At 47.8% G+C, this 11941-nt stretch overlaps 1 pseudogene; it reads right to left on the reverse strand.

The window, feature by feature from the left end:
- Positions 1-1913: 1913 nt before the first annotated feature.
- LOC119349852 lies at positions 1914-10343 on the reverse strand (annotated as a pseudogene).
- Positions 10344-11941: the final 1598 nt, after the last annotated feature.

The following is an 11941-nucleotide window of genomic DNA, read 5'->3' on the forward strand; positions in this document are numbered from 1 at the left end:
TCGGTACCGAGAGAAACTCGGTGAACTTCACATTTTGCCTAGTACCAGCAGAAAGGTTCTTGGCGAAAGACAGAAACTCTGTAGTGCCTCAGGTTCGCTGAGTTTCTCTAGATAAAAAGTCAGCAAAGACTGACCGGTGGGCCCCATGGATGAGCAGCCGAGGACGGTGGTCTGCGATTGCTGGGTTTATACTAAAAAAACTCGGCAATCATTTTATTTTCTTCTCTATATTTTGAATTATGAAATTCCAGTAGCCACATGCAATAGTACTCGGCAAAAAACAGATAGTGGAGCCCACGGTAGACGTGGCAACAGCTACTCCACGGCTGGGCTTCCTATGCCGAGTTCGACAACTTGGCAAAGGGCAAAACTTTGTTCTCCCCTGCAAAATACAAGACGTGAGCACGTGCACGTGCGCCGGCTTGCTAAACACAAAAACCAGGCGCGACCTGCCTCCTCTCCTACTCCGGCGCGGTGCCATGGAAAGCATGGCGACATGCATCATCGTCAGCGCCAGCTCGGCCATGGGCGTCGTTGTGAGCACCACCTCGGCCGCGGGCACCACTGATCAGCGGCGGCGCCGCCGTAGGGGCAGATATGGGCGGCCGCACCGGGTAACCGTAGTCTGCGCCTCATATATATCTTAATTTCGTTCCTCCCACTAGCTGATTACTTTTGCACGAGAAGACAAGCAACCTGAGAGAAGTAACTAGAAAATGATTAATTTTAGACATGGGCTGGCACTCAGTGGAAAACGGTCAAGTTGCAGCCCAAATCAAATAGCTTAGCACATCTCTAACACGGACCCTCAAATCACTCTTAAATGTTCGGATCGAGCTGTCTGGACACACTTTATCATCCAACACAATATCTTATCTATCTGAGGACGCATCCGGTTGTCGAAAATCACACAAACCGGACGCAAACCAGAGGAACCTTTGCAGTCATTCGGGCCATCGCCATGTATGTGTCCGGCCACCACGTCTCACCCGCCCAAAATCGACGCTGGTAAGAAAACCTCTATGCATGAAGCGGCCCCCGGGGATTCATGCCGGCCAGGCCGCTCCAAAGCGGACACGACTACAGACGACATTGACACCCATCATAGCAACGTAACCGGACGAGCGGGCGGTGGAGTTTCAGTGCCGACGAGGTGACCCAGAAGCCTATTCCAGCTCCAAATTGAAGCCAGCTTCTGTTCGTTGGCCTGGCCACACATAGTAAAACATGGCTCCGTCACCGTCCACACCGCACCGCACCACTCCTCTGCGCTCACAGCACGACTGCAGCTCTGTCCACACCACCCTCGCTCCGCTCTCCGCGCGCATGCATGCCAGTAATAATGGATATGACCAGATGAGACAGATTCTTACACACATATATGTTTGCTGATCGGCCAGCCACCTGCCGGCCGTTCACACTGGCACGTTGATCACGAAGGCTACTTCTGCCGCTAGCCGCATTGAAGCAGTGGCGATCCACCAGACGATGGGGGACGAATGCCTGCACTAGTTAAGTTATACTTTATGTTGGGTTAGGGATAGCATTGTCTTTCTAGGAGTGCAACCATATAAAAGTTCGCCCTATTGTGTTTCTTGATATGTAGTCAAATAACTAGAAGAAAATTAATAATAAAGATATAAGAGTTATTACAGAAAGAAAAAATGCAGAAAAACAACGTTACTGCAAAATGCTCTGCTTTGTACCGGTGGAACCAACATAAACTGACGCGTACACCCACAATTTTATAATATCTTCATATGAACGGAAAAACAAACCACTGACAAAAAGGAAAAGAACACCGGATGAAGAAAACAAAAGAGCGCACAGGTATGCACAAAGAAAAAAAACGCCCGATCCGAAATTTCATATCCCTCTCTCGTCGCACCCACAAGGCGATGGGGAGGGCGATCTCAGATCCCGCCGCCGTTCTCCCGTCCCCCCTCCTCCCTCGCGGCCGTCACGGGCGCGGCCGGGCAAAGCCTGTCAGGGCAGGCGGCGTCGTGGCCTTGGCGTCCTCGCGCGGGGGCTGCACGGGCAAGCCTCTCCATGGTCGGGTGCGGTGTTGGTGTCGAGCGTTGTGGCATGACGACGCTCGGGTCTGACAGCTCTGTCGTGCGGCAGCGGCGGTGGCCTGGGGGACTGTGGCACGACGGGCAGCATGGCGGCAGAGCATACCTTGGAGCGACGGTCAGCTCTGGTCGATTGGCGATGCGGCAGTGGTGGTGGCTATTGGCAGCAAGGGCCGGTGGCAGCTACTCTGCCTCCCGGCGGTGGTGGCTATCGGTAGCGGTGGATCTCTGGCCGTGGGCAGGACCTCGGGCGTGGCACCGGTTGGAGCAGTGGGAGGACGCGTCCCTCATGACCCTAGTGATCTTTGCGCAAAGTCACCGTTCTATTTGAGATCAGTCCTCTTTGATTTCGTCATCGGCGAGTTCCGGACTTCTCCGACGAAGGAAAACAAGGACTGGTGTATATGACGCTCTTTGGACACATTGGTTGGATTTGGCCGGTCGAGTACACCCGCAACATCAGTATAACTAGCTTTACCGGGGAATCGCGAAGCTAGATTTTTGTTGACACCTCGGGACATGTCTACACTAAGATTTCCAAGGGATCAACACATGCGGAGAATGCCATGGCATGATTAGAGAAACTGCAAGTGACGAAGGCGGGGTCTTGGATGCGATGAAGATTTGCTTCACACGCAGTTGTCCAGACTTAGCCTGCGGGATATGTTACTGTCCAAACCAGGCATGACTTCCTGTGAGCCTGGTGGTACGAGACTTCTAGTAGTGGACTCCGCGAGAGGGGGCGACATCATTGGAGTACTTCCTTGTTGGTGGTGCTCCTTTCAGTACCGAGTCGTGATTTTTAGGGTGAAAACCCAAGGTCTGGCCTTTATTGGCTGTGCCTGGCACTGACCTTGTTGAAGGTATTGTTTTGGGAACGCGGTCTTTCTTGAGGGTGAAAACCTACGATCTTTGATCTGGCAACGACAACGCTTGTGCATTGTTTCCTTTTTGAAGGCGTTGCTTTTGGAGAACCTTCTTTATAGTCCGAGTGTTGTTTTGGCGGTGCTTAGAGTGTTGCTACCGCGGATGATCGATTACCATGGCAGGGTTCTTTTTCTTTTTGCTTTTTTGTTCCTATTTTTATTTTCTTTTTGGCTGTGTGCATCTTGGATATTTTTAGACATCTTGTTGGTGGAGAGGCTTGGTGTAATTAATATCTATTTGATATTAATATATTTCCTTTTAAAAAAAATAAGGTATGCACAAAGGCTCAGATCGTGCCTGCTACGACAAGTCGACCCAAGAATAAGAACGTCAAGCGAAAATGTTTTGGTCCAAGGACCTTGTTATATACTTCGTGGGTGCTTTGTACTACAATTGTTCCTTTATAATAGATCCAGGGACTTACTCGTAAAAAAACGACCATGCGGTCGACAGAGATTCACCAAACCAGTTATTTATGTGGACTATACCCTAAAAAAAGTTATTTATGTGGACTCATGGTGTGTACGGTGTGGGTGTGGCTAGACTTAGACGTTAGAAGACCGTGGGGGAAGGGGCTGAGGCGAGGCGAGGGGCACAACATGAGAGGGTGCTTGCGTGCGCACACCAGCCCATCGGCTTCCTCCATGTCTATCATCACCGTCGGCTTTGGATGGCCATCTCCGGGAGTGATCATGGCCCAGTCGAAGCACTGCACGAGCGCGGCCACAACTGCCGGCACGGACTGGAGAGCAAGCCCCATGCCAGGGCACCCGCGGCGGCCGCTACCGAACGGCAGGTACTGGAAGTGCTGCCCGCGCGGATCCAGCACCTCGTTGCGGCCGCCGGCCATGAACCGCTCCGGCCGGAATTCCAGAGGGGCATCCCAGTGGGCCGGGTCACGCCCAATGGTCCACAGGTTGATGAACACCGCCGTGCCCGCCGGGATCGTAAAGCCACCGCCTACAGCAACCTCCATCTCCTCCGTCGACTGTCGATGTGCGATCGGTGCCGCAGGGCGCAGGCGTGGTGCCTCCTTGTACACCGCCTGCAAGTAGGGCAGGCTCACCACATCACCCTCGCCGGCTATCCTTTCACGGCCAACCACCGTGTCGATCTCCTCCCGCACTTTGCGGAGGCACTCCGGGTGGTTCATCAGCTCCGCGAGCATCCAGTCGATCATCGCCGCTGGCGTGTTGGAGCCGGCAGTGACCACGTCCTACATCCGCATGTATCATCGATAAGAGTTAACGGCAAAAGAACAAGGAAATTAGTTCGGAAAGGTTTGATCTTCTCCCTGGTGAGCTTCACCTCCGCCACCGTGTCATCCTCCATCTTGTCCAATAGGATGTCTAGCAAGTCGTTGCTGCTCTCCAGTGGCTCTCCTTCTCCATCACAACGCATCCTCCTGGCCTCACGGGCCTCCTGCTTATGCCTCATCATGTCCTCGAGCAGTGCGTCAAAGCGGCAGTGGACGTCTGCGGACCGGCGGCCGAGGCCCTGCAGATCCCAGCTGCGGCACGGTGCTGCATAGTCCTCGACGTTGAATGCGCCGACGAGCTCTGCCACAGACTTCAGTAGCGTTTGTGCCTCCTCCAAGAAACTCTCGGGCACGGTGCTCACCATCATCCTCACAATGGACGTGTTGGACAGCCGGATCAGTGCGGCGGTGAGATCCAACCGCGACTGACGACGACGTGGCGTGATGGATCATGGAGTACGCTCTGCAGCAGTGACACTAGTCCAGCACGACGGACGGGACGGAGCTGGTTGATGGTCCGTGCGGGCCCAAGGAGCTCGGACATGCACAACCGCTTCATGAACCGCCAGTGTGGGCCGTAGGGAGCGAAGGCGAAGCCGTCGGAGCCGTAGGCGAACTAGTGCTCCACGGCAGTGAGCGGCCGCTCTCGAATCTTTCCCTCGTGCGTCCGGATGAGCTCGGCGGCAACGCGAGGGGAACTGGCCACCACGCAATGGGTGGAGCCGAGCCGGATGTAGACCAGCGGGAAGGTGCGGTGCACTGGTGGACGCACCAGGTGGAGGTGCCCGATCACCGGCAGGCTCCTCGGGCTAGGCGACAATGGCGGCTTTCGCCGGCGGCATCTGTTGACGGCGGCAATGAGCAGCATCACGGCGGTGAGCGTGACCGCGAGGAGGGAGGCCATTGTTGGATCGTGGATCAGCTGCAGCGCCATACCGGGCTTCATTGCGACAACTTAGTTCGGGATTACAAGCACATACTGCTGCCATGTAGGCGACAGTTGTATGAATCAATGCCCAATGGCGATGCACGTAGTACGTGCTTCGTGGCGCACGTTGTACATGGCTACAAGGGATACCAACGAATCATCACATCAATGTTGCTTCTTTTTTTTGTGGGTGAATCAATGTTGCTAAAGGCAAAAAAAAATAAAAAATTGAAGGAGGATAAAGCCAATTCTTAGTACTTCTGTAATATTGTTGAATCAAAAGGCATACAAGCCACCACATTTATCCCTTTTTATTTGCGTGTTTTCGTGCCTAAACAATTCATAATTAATAAGAATGCCGAGGTGTATCATAGCCCTTTTTACTTAGACTAGGAAAATTGCCCATGCGTTGCAACGGGAGAGAAAATATCACACCACCTAATTCAGTATGAGGGTTTCACTTGTGCACCATCATGGTGGATCCCGCATACTCCTACCCACACACACCATACCAACTCTCCCCCTGGCTCAACACTGCCACTCTACCGATCCAGGAACACCACCCGTGTACCGCCCTCCCCTTGAGCATCCCCTTCTCCTTCTACCCCTTGTGTGTTGCTTCATAACGAACTAACACATACTTCTTGCCCGTGTGCCCTGCAGTGCTGTCTGTCAGCCCCTTACTTGTCATGTGCACCCACTTCTTTCCGTTCATCCTCGTCCCACCCGGCCATAAGCAATCTCCGCCGCTTCTCTATCTCATCCTTTTTTTCTCTTGCGGGATCTCTCGGCCTTTGGCTCCTGCGGCCTCCAAGCTCCATCACCAAGCCATCATGTATACCTTGGACACCGAGATCCCTCGCATTCAATGCAGTCTTCCATTGCATTGTGATTTTTCATCATGCATGCTACTCCTGCTAGGCTGACAAGTACCGGTGGCCTGGTGGTATTACAGGATTCCATCAGGACGGCTTAGACAAGCACATAAGTGTATATTGTTTTTATACTTTCCCTCGATTCAGATATAAACAACACATGCATATATATACACGTCCATCAGGACTCCTTATCAAATTTCAAACTTTATTTTTTTCTAATCTAATCACCTGCGCACACATTGATTGATAGGACTTTGGGTGTGTGGGAAAATCAAGCGAGGCATACATGGTGATATTCAGAAACATATGATTTTCATTAAGATTACATACCCATAGATAATGGCAAGTACTGAGGAGTATGTTGCAACAGGAATAATCATTCTAGTACAAAGGACATATGTTGTTCTCGCTAGTAACTGAACTGCTCAGACACCACCGACGAAGCAGAAGCTGAGGCTGTTTCGTGCTCTCACTCATCCACATGAATGGTAACTGGCCTGGTAATCTTGAAAATCGACAGCTCATAGTTTTTGAGGCACTGCAATTCACTGGGACCTGCAGATCAAGACTGTTTGTCGGGTATGTGGATACTAAGGAGCAGATGAATTGTTTTCAGTAGTGCTGCACATCCCTGATGCGTCGAGAGTGCAACCAAGTAGATCATGGGCTGGCTAGCTATGCTAGATCTCATGGATTTGCAAATAATGATGAAAAGTCTTCTAAACCTAAAAATATCCTGAAGGAAAGATTTTAGTTAGGCGTGCAACAATTGACCAACCAAGTCTTAGATATGAACCTTTCCGGAGGGTAATTTATCAATAAAGTAAAACTACGCCTAAACTTTGTATTAAAGCATAGCGATGCGTTAATAAAATCACAAGCTAAATTTGTTCACGCTTGCTGGGCATCATAGATCCTAGAATACATACATATATATATATATATATATATATATATATATATATATATATATATATATAGACACACACACACACATATCCACTATATGTTGTATACAGACCCGCTTTTCAAAAGAGCACAACAATATCTAAGGGCCATTAATTTCCCACTATTTGTGTATATGTATATGAACCCTGAAAAAATTCGACTTCAATATTTGGAAAACTTGCTTGTTGAGTAAAGTTCAGAGCAAGTGTTACAACTAAATCCTTTAGCTATTTCAGCAATATCTACTACTGGAGCACCAGAGAGACGGGGTTTGTTCCTTCCTGATCGGCTGCCTAGAGCAGAACTCCCCATAATTTGGTTGGTAATGACTCACCATGGAATCACGATTGATTCTGAAAGTGAAAAGTAGAAGTACAAAAACCAACTGACAAAGGCACGCACATGTTTCCTCCTCAAAGCGCCACCACCCCTGCACTGGAGCACAACCCACCATTAACACTGAACCGGATTTTGAGCTCGGTCACTGGCCGACCGCCAGTCACCCTAGAGTCATGGGTTGGAGTGGGGGATCTCCGTCGCGACGTTCCCATGTCTATGTCCATCGCAAACTACGTCAAGCTGAGGCAACGGGTACATGTACCATAGCAGCGACGGCTAGCTCCACGCCGACGAAGAACAACAGCACACCGAGCAGCGTCAAGCTTAGTACCGTAAACTACAATATCATGTGAAATGTTAAAACCGCTTCCAATTTTCAAAATATGTATACAACTACGTGTGTTAATTTTTACCCATCAACAGATGAAGGAAAGAATCAAAATTGTAAAATCAAAACAGGAAAATCTCCCCCGGATGCTGAAAAAATCAGTTCCTTCATATGTACACCAAGGCATGCTCACGTTTCATCCCAGAATAGTTTTCATCGATGTTCATATGTGCTCACAGATAATAGAAACCAAAAAGAGCTTAATGGGTGTCGATTCAACGATACATACCAAAACGGCTGACCAAACAGTACAGTACTCCAACCTTATATATACTGGCCAATAAGCAACTTCAAACAATTTACACTACTTCAGCACCCCATGTTGATTGTGAATGCAGACCAAACAGTACAAATTTCAGTCTAATATGCATTGAACAAGAAAGGAATTTCCAACCATGTACTACTGCGCATAATTATTTGTTATATTAACAACATTTTTGTTTGCTCATTACAAAATAAGGCAAATCCTACCTAATGTGTTGGTATGGTAGGAAAATTTTCAAGAGCCGAGATCTGCAATGCTACACAACTAAAAGAATTAACCTTTACAATTGTGATCCTAGATTGCAAATAAGCATACATGACAGGAACTATGAAAAACTACATCCTAGTTCTAAATTTGTAGCAGTGCTTTCTTGATATCTTAGGGTCTGCGACTAGAATCAACTGTGCCTATTTAATCAACCATGACAAATTTTATGATCTTAAACAACAGTATCAATCATGGTCAATCTGAATCACGAACATTGCAAAATCTGATAGTACTCTTGTATCACAATGGCATATGCAAGCATTGAAAGATAGAACTGCGAGCATCACAGTACCTGGGACAATCATTTCTTCAGAAAAGTACCCATCAAAGTAGTCATCAATAATTCCTGTCAATGTCATGTTATACCATCAAGAGATTTAATATACTATGTAAATGAGCTATCTTGATATCTTAGGGTCTGCAACTCCAAAGTAAGATAAACGTAGAACAAACTATCCTGGTGGGTGTACCCAAATGTGTTCTCTTCTGCCGTCAATAGAAGTAAGAGACCAACAATTTCAGAGCAATAGTTGCTATAAGAAAAATTAAAAATGTCCAAGCATAAAATTTTGTCTACTACATCACAGTAACACGAGAATATTGATCAAGACTTCTACAATAACATGCAATTTTTTTGGAACCATTTAGTAGTAGGTTTTGGGTCTAGTAGTAGGGTTTGTGAGTTGGAGTACAACAAATTTACATCAGATGTTTTTCAAAGAGAGAAATAACATCCAACAACAACTACTCAGGATAACAAAAAGGATAATAATTTTCCATGACAATGAACACGACTGTGTACCTTCTTTATTTGCCCTCTATTTTTAAGACGAAAATACTGACAATACTTCAGGATTTTTATCACCACCTTTCTGAAGCCAAAGAATCTGGACATCCACTATCTTCTAATGCACCTTCAGAAGTAAGTAGAATATCATAATACCCTTCTCTGTGAGCTCCAACATCAGGAACTGTTAGGATGATCTCCACCGTGTGGGCCCAACGGCCCACCGGGCCCTTAGATCCGCGCCCTGATCGAGGGCGCTCAACCCACTATGGGTGACGGCCCCTGTCACCTGCACTATATAAAGAGGTGGGGGCCGGCGGCTTGCATCACGAGGTTCATCATACAGCCGTATGACCCCACCTAATCCCCTACCGATCTAGGGTTATTGCAGTGCTGATGGGAAGCTCCGCCACCACTACTCTCTGCCACCACCACCACCATCCACCATGGCCGGCAACTGGAGCTCCTCGAGCCACAAAGAGAAGGTAGGTTCACCAGATTAATCTACAAACCCGATTCACAGATCTATCAATGGTATCAGCCAGATTGGGTTAGATTTTTTTTCGGTTGAAAAGAAACAGAGAAATCAAAGCAAAAGAAATCCCCTCCCCAAAGAACCCTAACAGGGCAGAGAAAAGCGAACAAAAGAACAGAAAAGTACACCGGAGAAGGCCTTGGGCCGCCGGCAAAGAGCGCCGCCGTCATGCCGCGCCTGTTCCTCTCGATCCCCACACGCATCGGCAAGCCGAGGTGCGGGGACGAAGAACCACCGGAGCCACAAAGCTCACCGGAAAAGAAAGAAAAAAGGGGGGAGCACCGCGGGCAAGTCCCTCGACGGCGGCGCACCCGCCGCAAGGGAGGACGCGCGACCGGCGAGGAGGATGGCCACGACGCCGCCGCCTGGTGCTCCGAAGCCGTGGTGGCCTTGCCTCTCTCTACCACTGGACAGTGGGTTGTGTTGGGGGCTTCAAAGATAAAAAAAAAGTGCACGCGGGGCCGCGGTGGCCGCCGCCGCATGCGGACGGGGCGAGGCTTGCGCGGCGCGGCGGCGTTCGACGCCGTCGCCGGCGGCCGGACAGAGACTTGCCAGTGGCCCGGCTTCGCCCTTGCTAGGAAAGGAAGCTCGGGAGGGGTCCGAGGCGCCGCTCTCTCTCTATCTGTCACAGGATAAAAGAAGGGGAAGGAGCAGGGAGCTCGCGGGCTCGAGGAGTCCGTCTCCGGCGGCCGGCGTGGATCTACATGGCGCCGTCCTTGAGCGAGGGAAGGGCAGAGAGCGGCGCGGGGGAGGGGAGGAAATGAACTAGGGTTTCCCTCCCCGCGGGCGCTGGCTCGTTTTGTTGGGGCGAACGGCGTGCTGGACCGCCAGATCCGATCCGACGGCCAGGATGAAGCAGCGTTGGCCTCTTGGGCCAAAGAGGAGGAGGCTGCGCTGGGCCAAGACCATTGGCCCAGGCCGAGGCCAGGCAGGCTCACGCGAGCGTGCGGGGGTGCAGGCCGTGGGCCAATGCGGGCCCCCCGCGCCAAGCCGAGGCCGGCTGGAGCTGGCTAATTTTTATAGTATTTTCTATTTAAATTTAATCCGAAAATTTTGTTTTAGAAAATATAAAAAGTAAACAGAAAAAGTTTCTGAAAGTGAAAATAGAAAATTTCCAGAAAAAGAAAAGTTCATGAATTTTATAAAGGAAATTAAAAGGTTCATTGTTTTTTTTATACGGTCAAAGAAAAGTTTCTGTAAAGAATAAAAAATTCATGAATTTTTTTTATTCATGTTTTCCGCTGCAAATAAAAAAAAGGTGCTAAAAGTGAATAGATCTAAAGTAAAAGATTATATTCTTGCTTCTCTACTGCTTTTTTGAACTAACCGGTTAAAATTGCTTAGAGAGTAAAAGAGCACAGAATTATTTCTGAATAGAATATTATAAAGTTTCCGCTGCAAAGTAAAAGTTTTATCCTCCAATTAAATTGGAACCAACGGGAAAATTTAATTGGAAGGACTATTTTGAGCAATGTTTTTCCCCTGTGGGTGAAATCTGATTAAGATAGTTTCCTCTATGACAAAAGAAAGATATTTGTTTTATAGTTGAAATATGGTATTGTTATTTTCTGACTAACATTGATGATAACAATACTATAATTCTATGACTCTCATGTTCAAAGCTTAAACTCTGATAAAATTTTGCATCAAAGTGATCAATTTTCAGAGAATAGTTAAAGATGAAGAAATGCTCTTGAACTAGAGAAATGCATATTTCTTGTTTCCGCTGCAATAAAGTTGATGATGATTATTATTTCTTAGCAAAGTTGTTTAATAGAAATACTATCATCACATTGTTTATGAGTTATATGCATTATTTCCATGTCCGCCCAACGGTGATATGGAATTAATGTAGAAGAATGTGTTTTATTCTAATTCTACCACAGCGGTGATTCAGAGTATAAAAAGGAAGTTTTACAAAAGTTTAATGTGCATATTTTTTAACCATACCAACGTAGGGTTATTATTATGCTCATTAGTGTTGATTATTGGCTATGTTTTCTCAGACTAAAAGTTTTTCATGCTTTCATTCGTGAAAGCGAATGGCCGGGTACTTGTGACCCGAAAGATGACCACGAATGGTCATAACGTGAGGGAGTATGTTCTCTCTAAAGAATGGCTTCAAAAGAAAAGAATTCTTGGATATTAATCCAAGAGCAGAAAACAGATAGATAATTGAGAGTCTTGGTTGACGAATGTCTTTCATGTATACTATATGAAGAAGATTTTCCAGTCAACATGATTTGAGATAAAACAAGCAACATGCGTGTTTAATTTTGACCAACGTCGGATTAAGCGTGTGTGTCAAAGAGCGTTCGGATTTATTTCTGAATTTGATGATTGCATATG

Source organism: Triticum dicoccoides, chromosome 1A, assembly GCF_002162155.2.
Source record: "Triticum dicoccoides isolate Atlit2015 ecotype Zavitan chromosome 1A, WEW_v2.0, whole genome shotgun sequence".
NCBI classification, from domain to species: Eukaryota; Viridiplantae; Streptophyta; class Magnoliopsida; order Poales; family Poaceae; genus Triticum; species Triticum dicoccoides.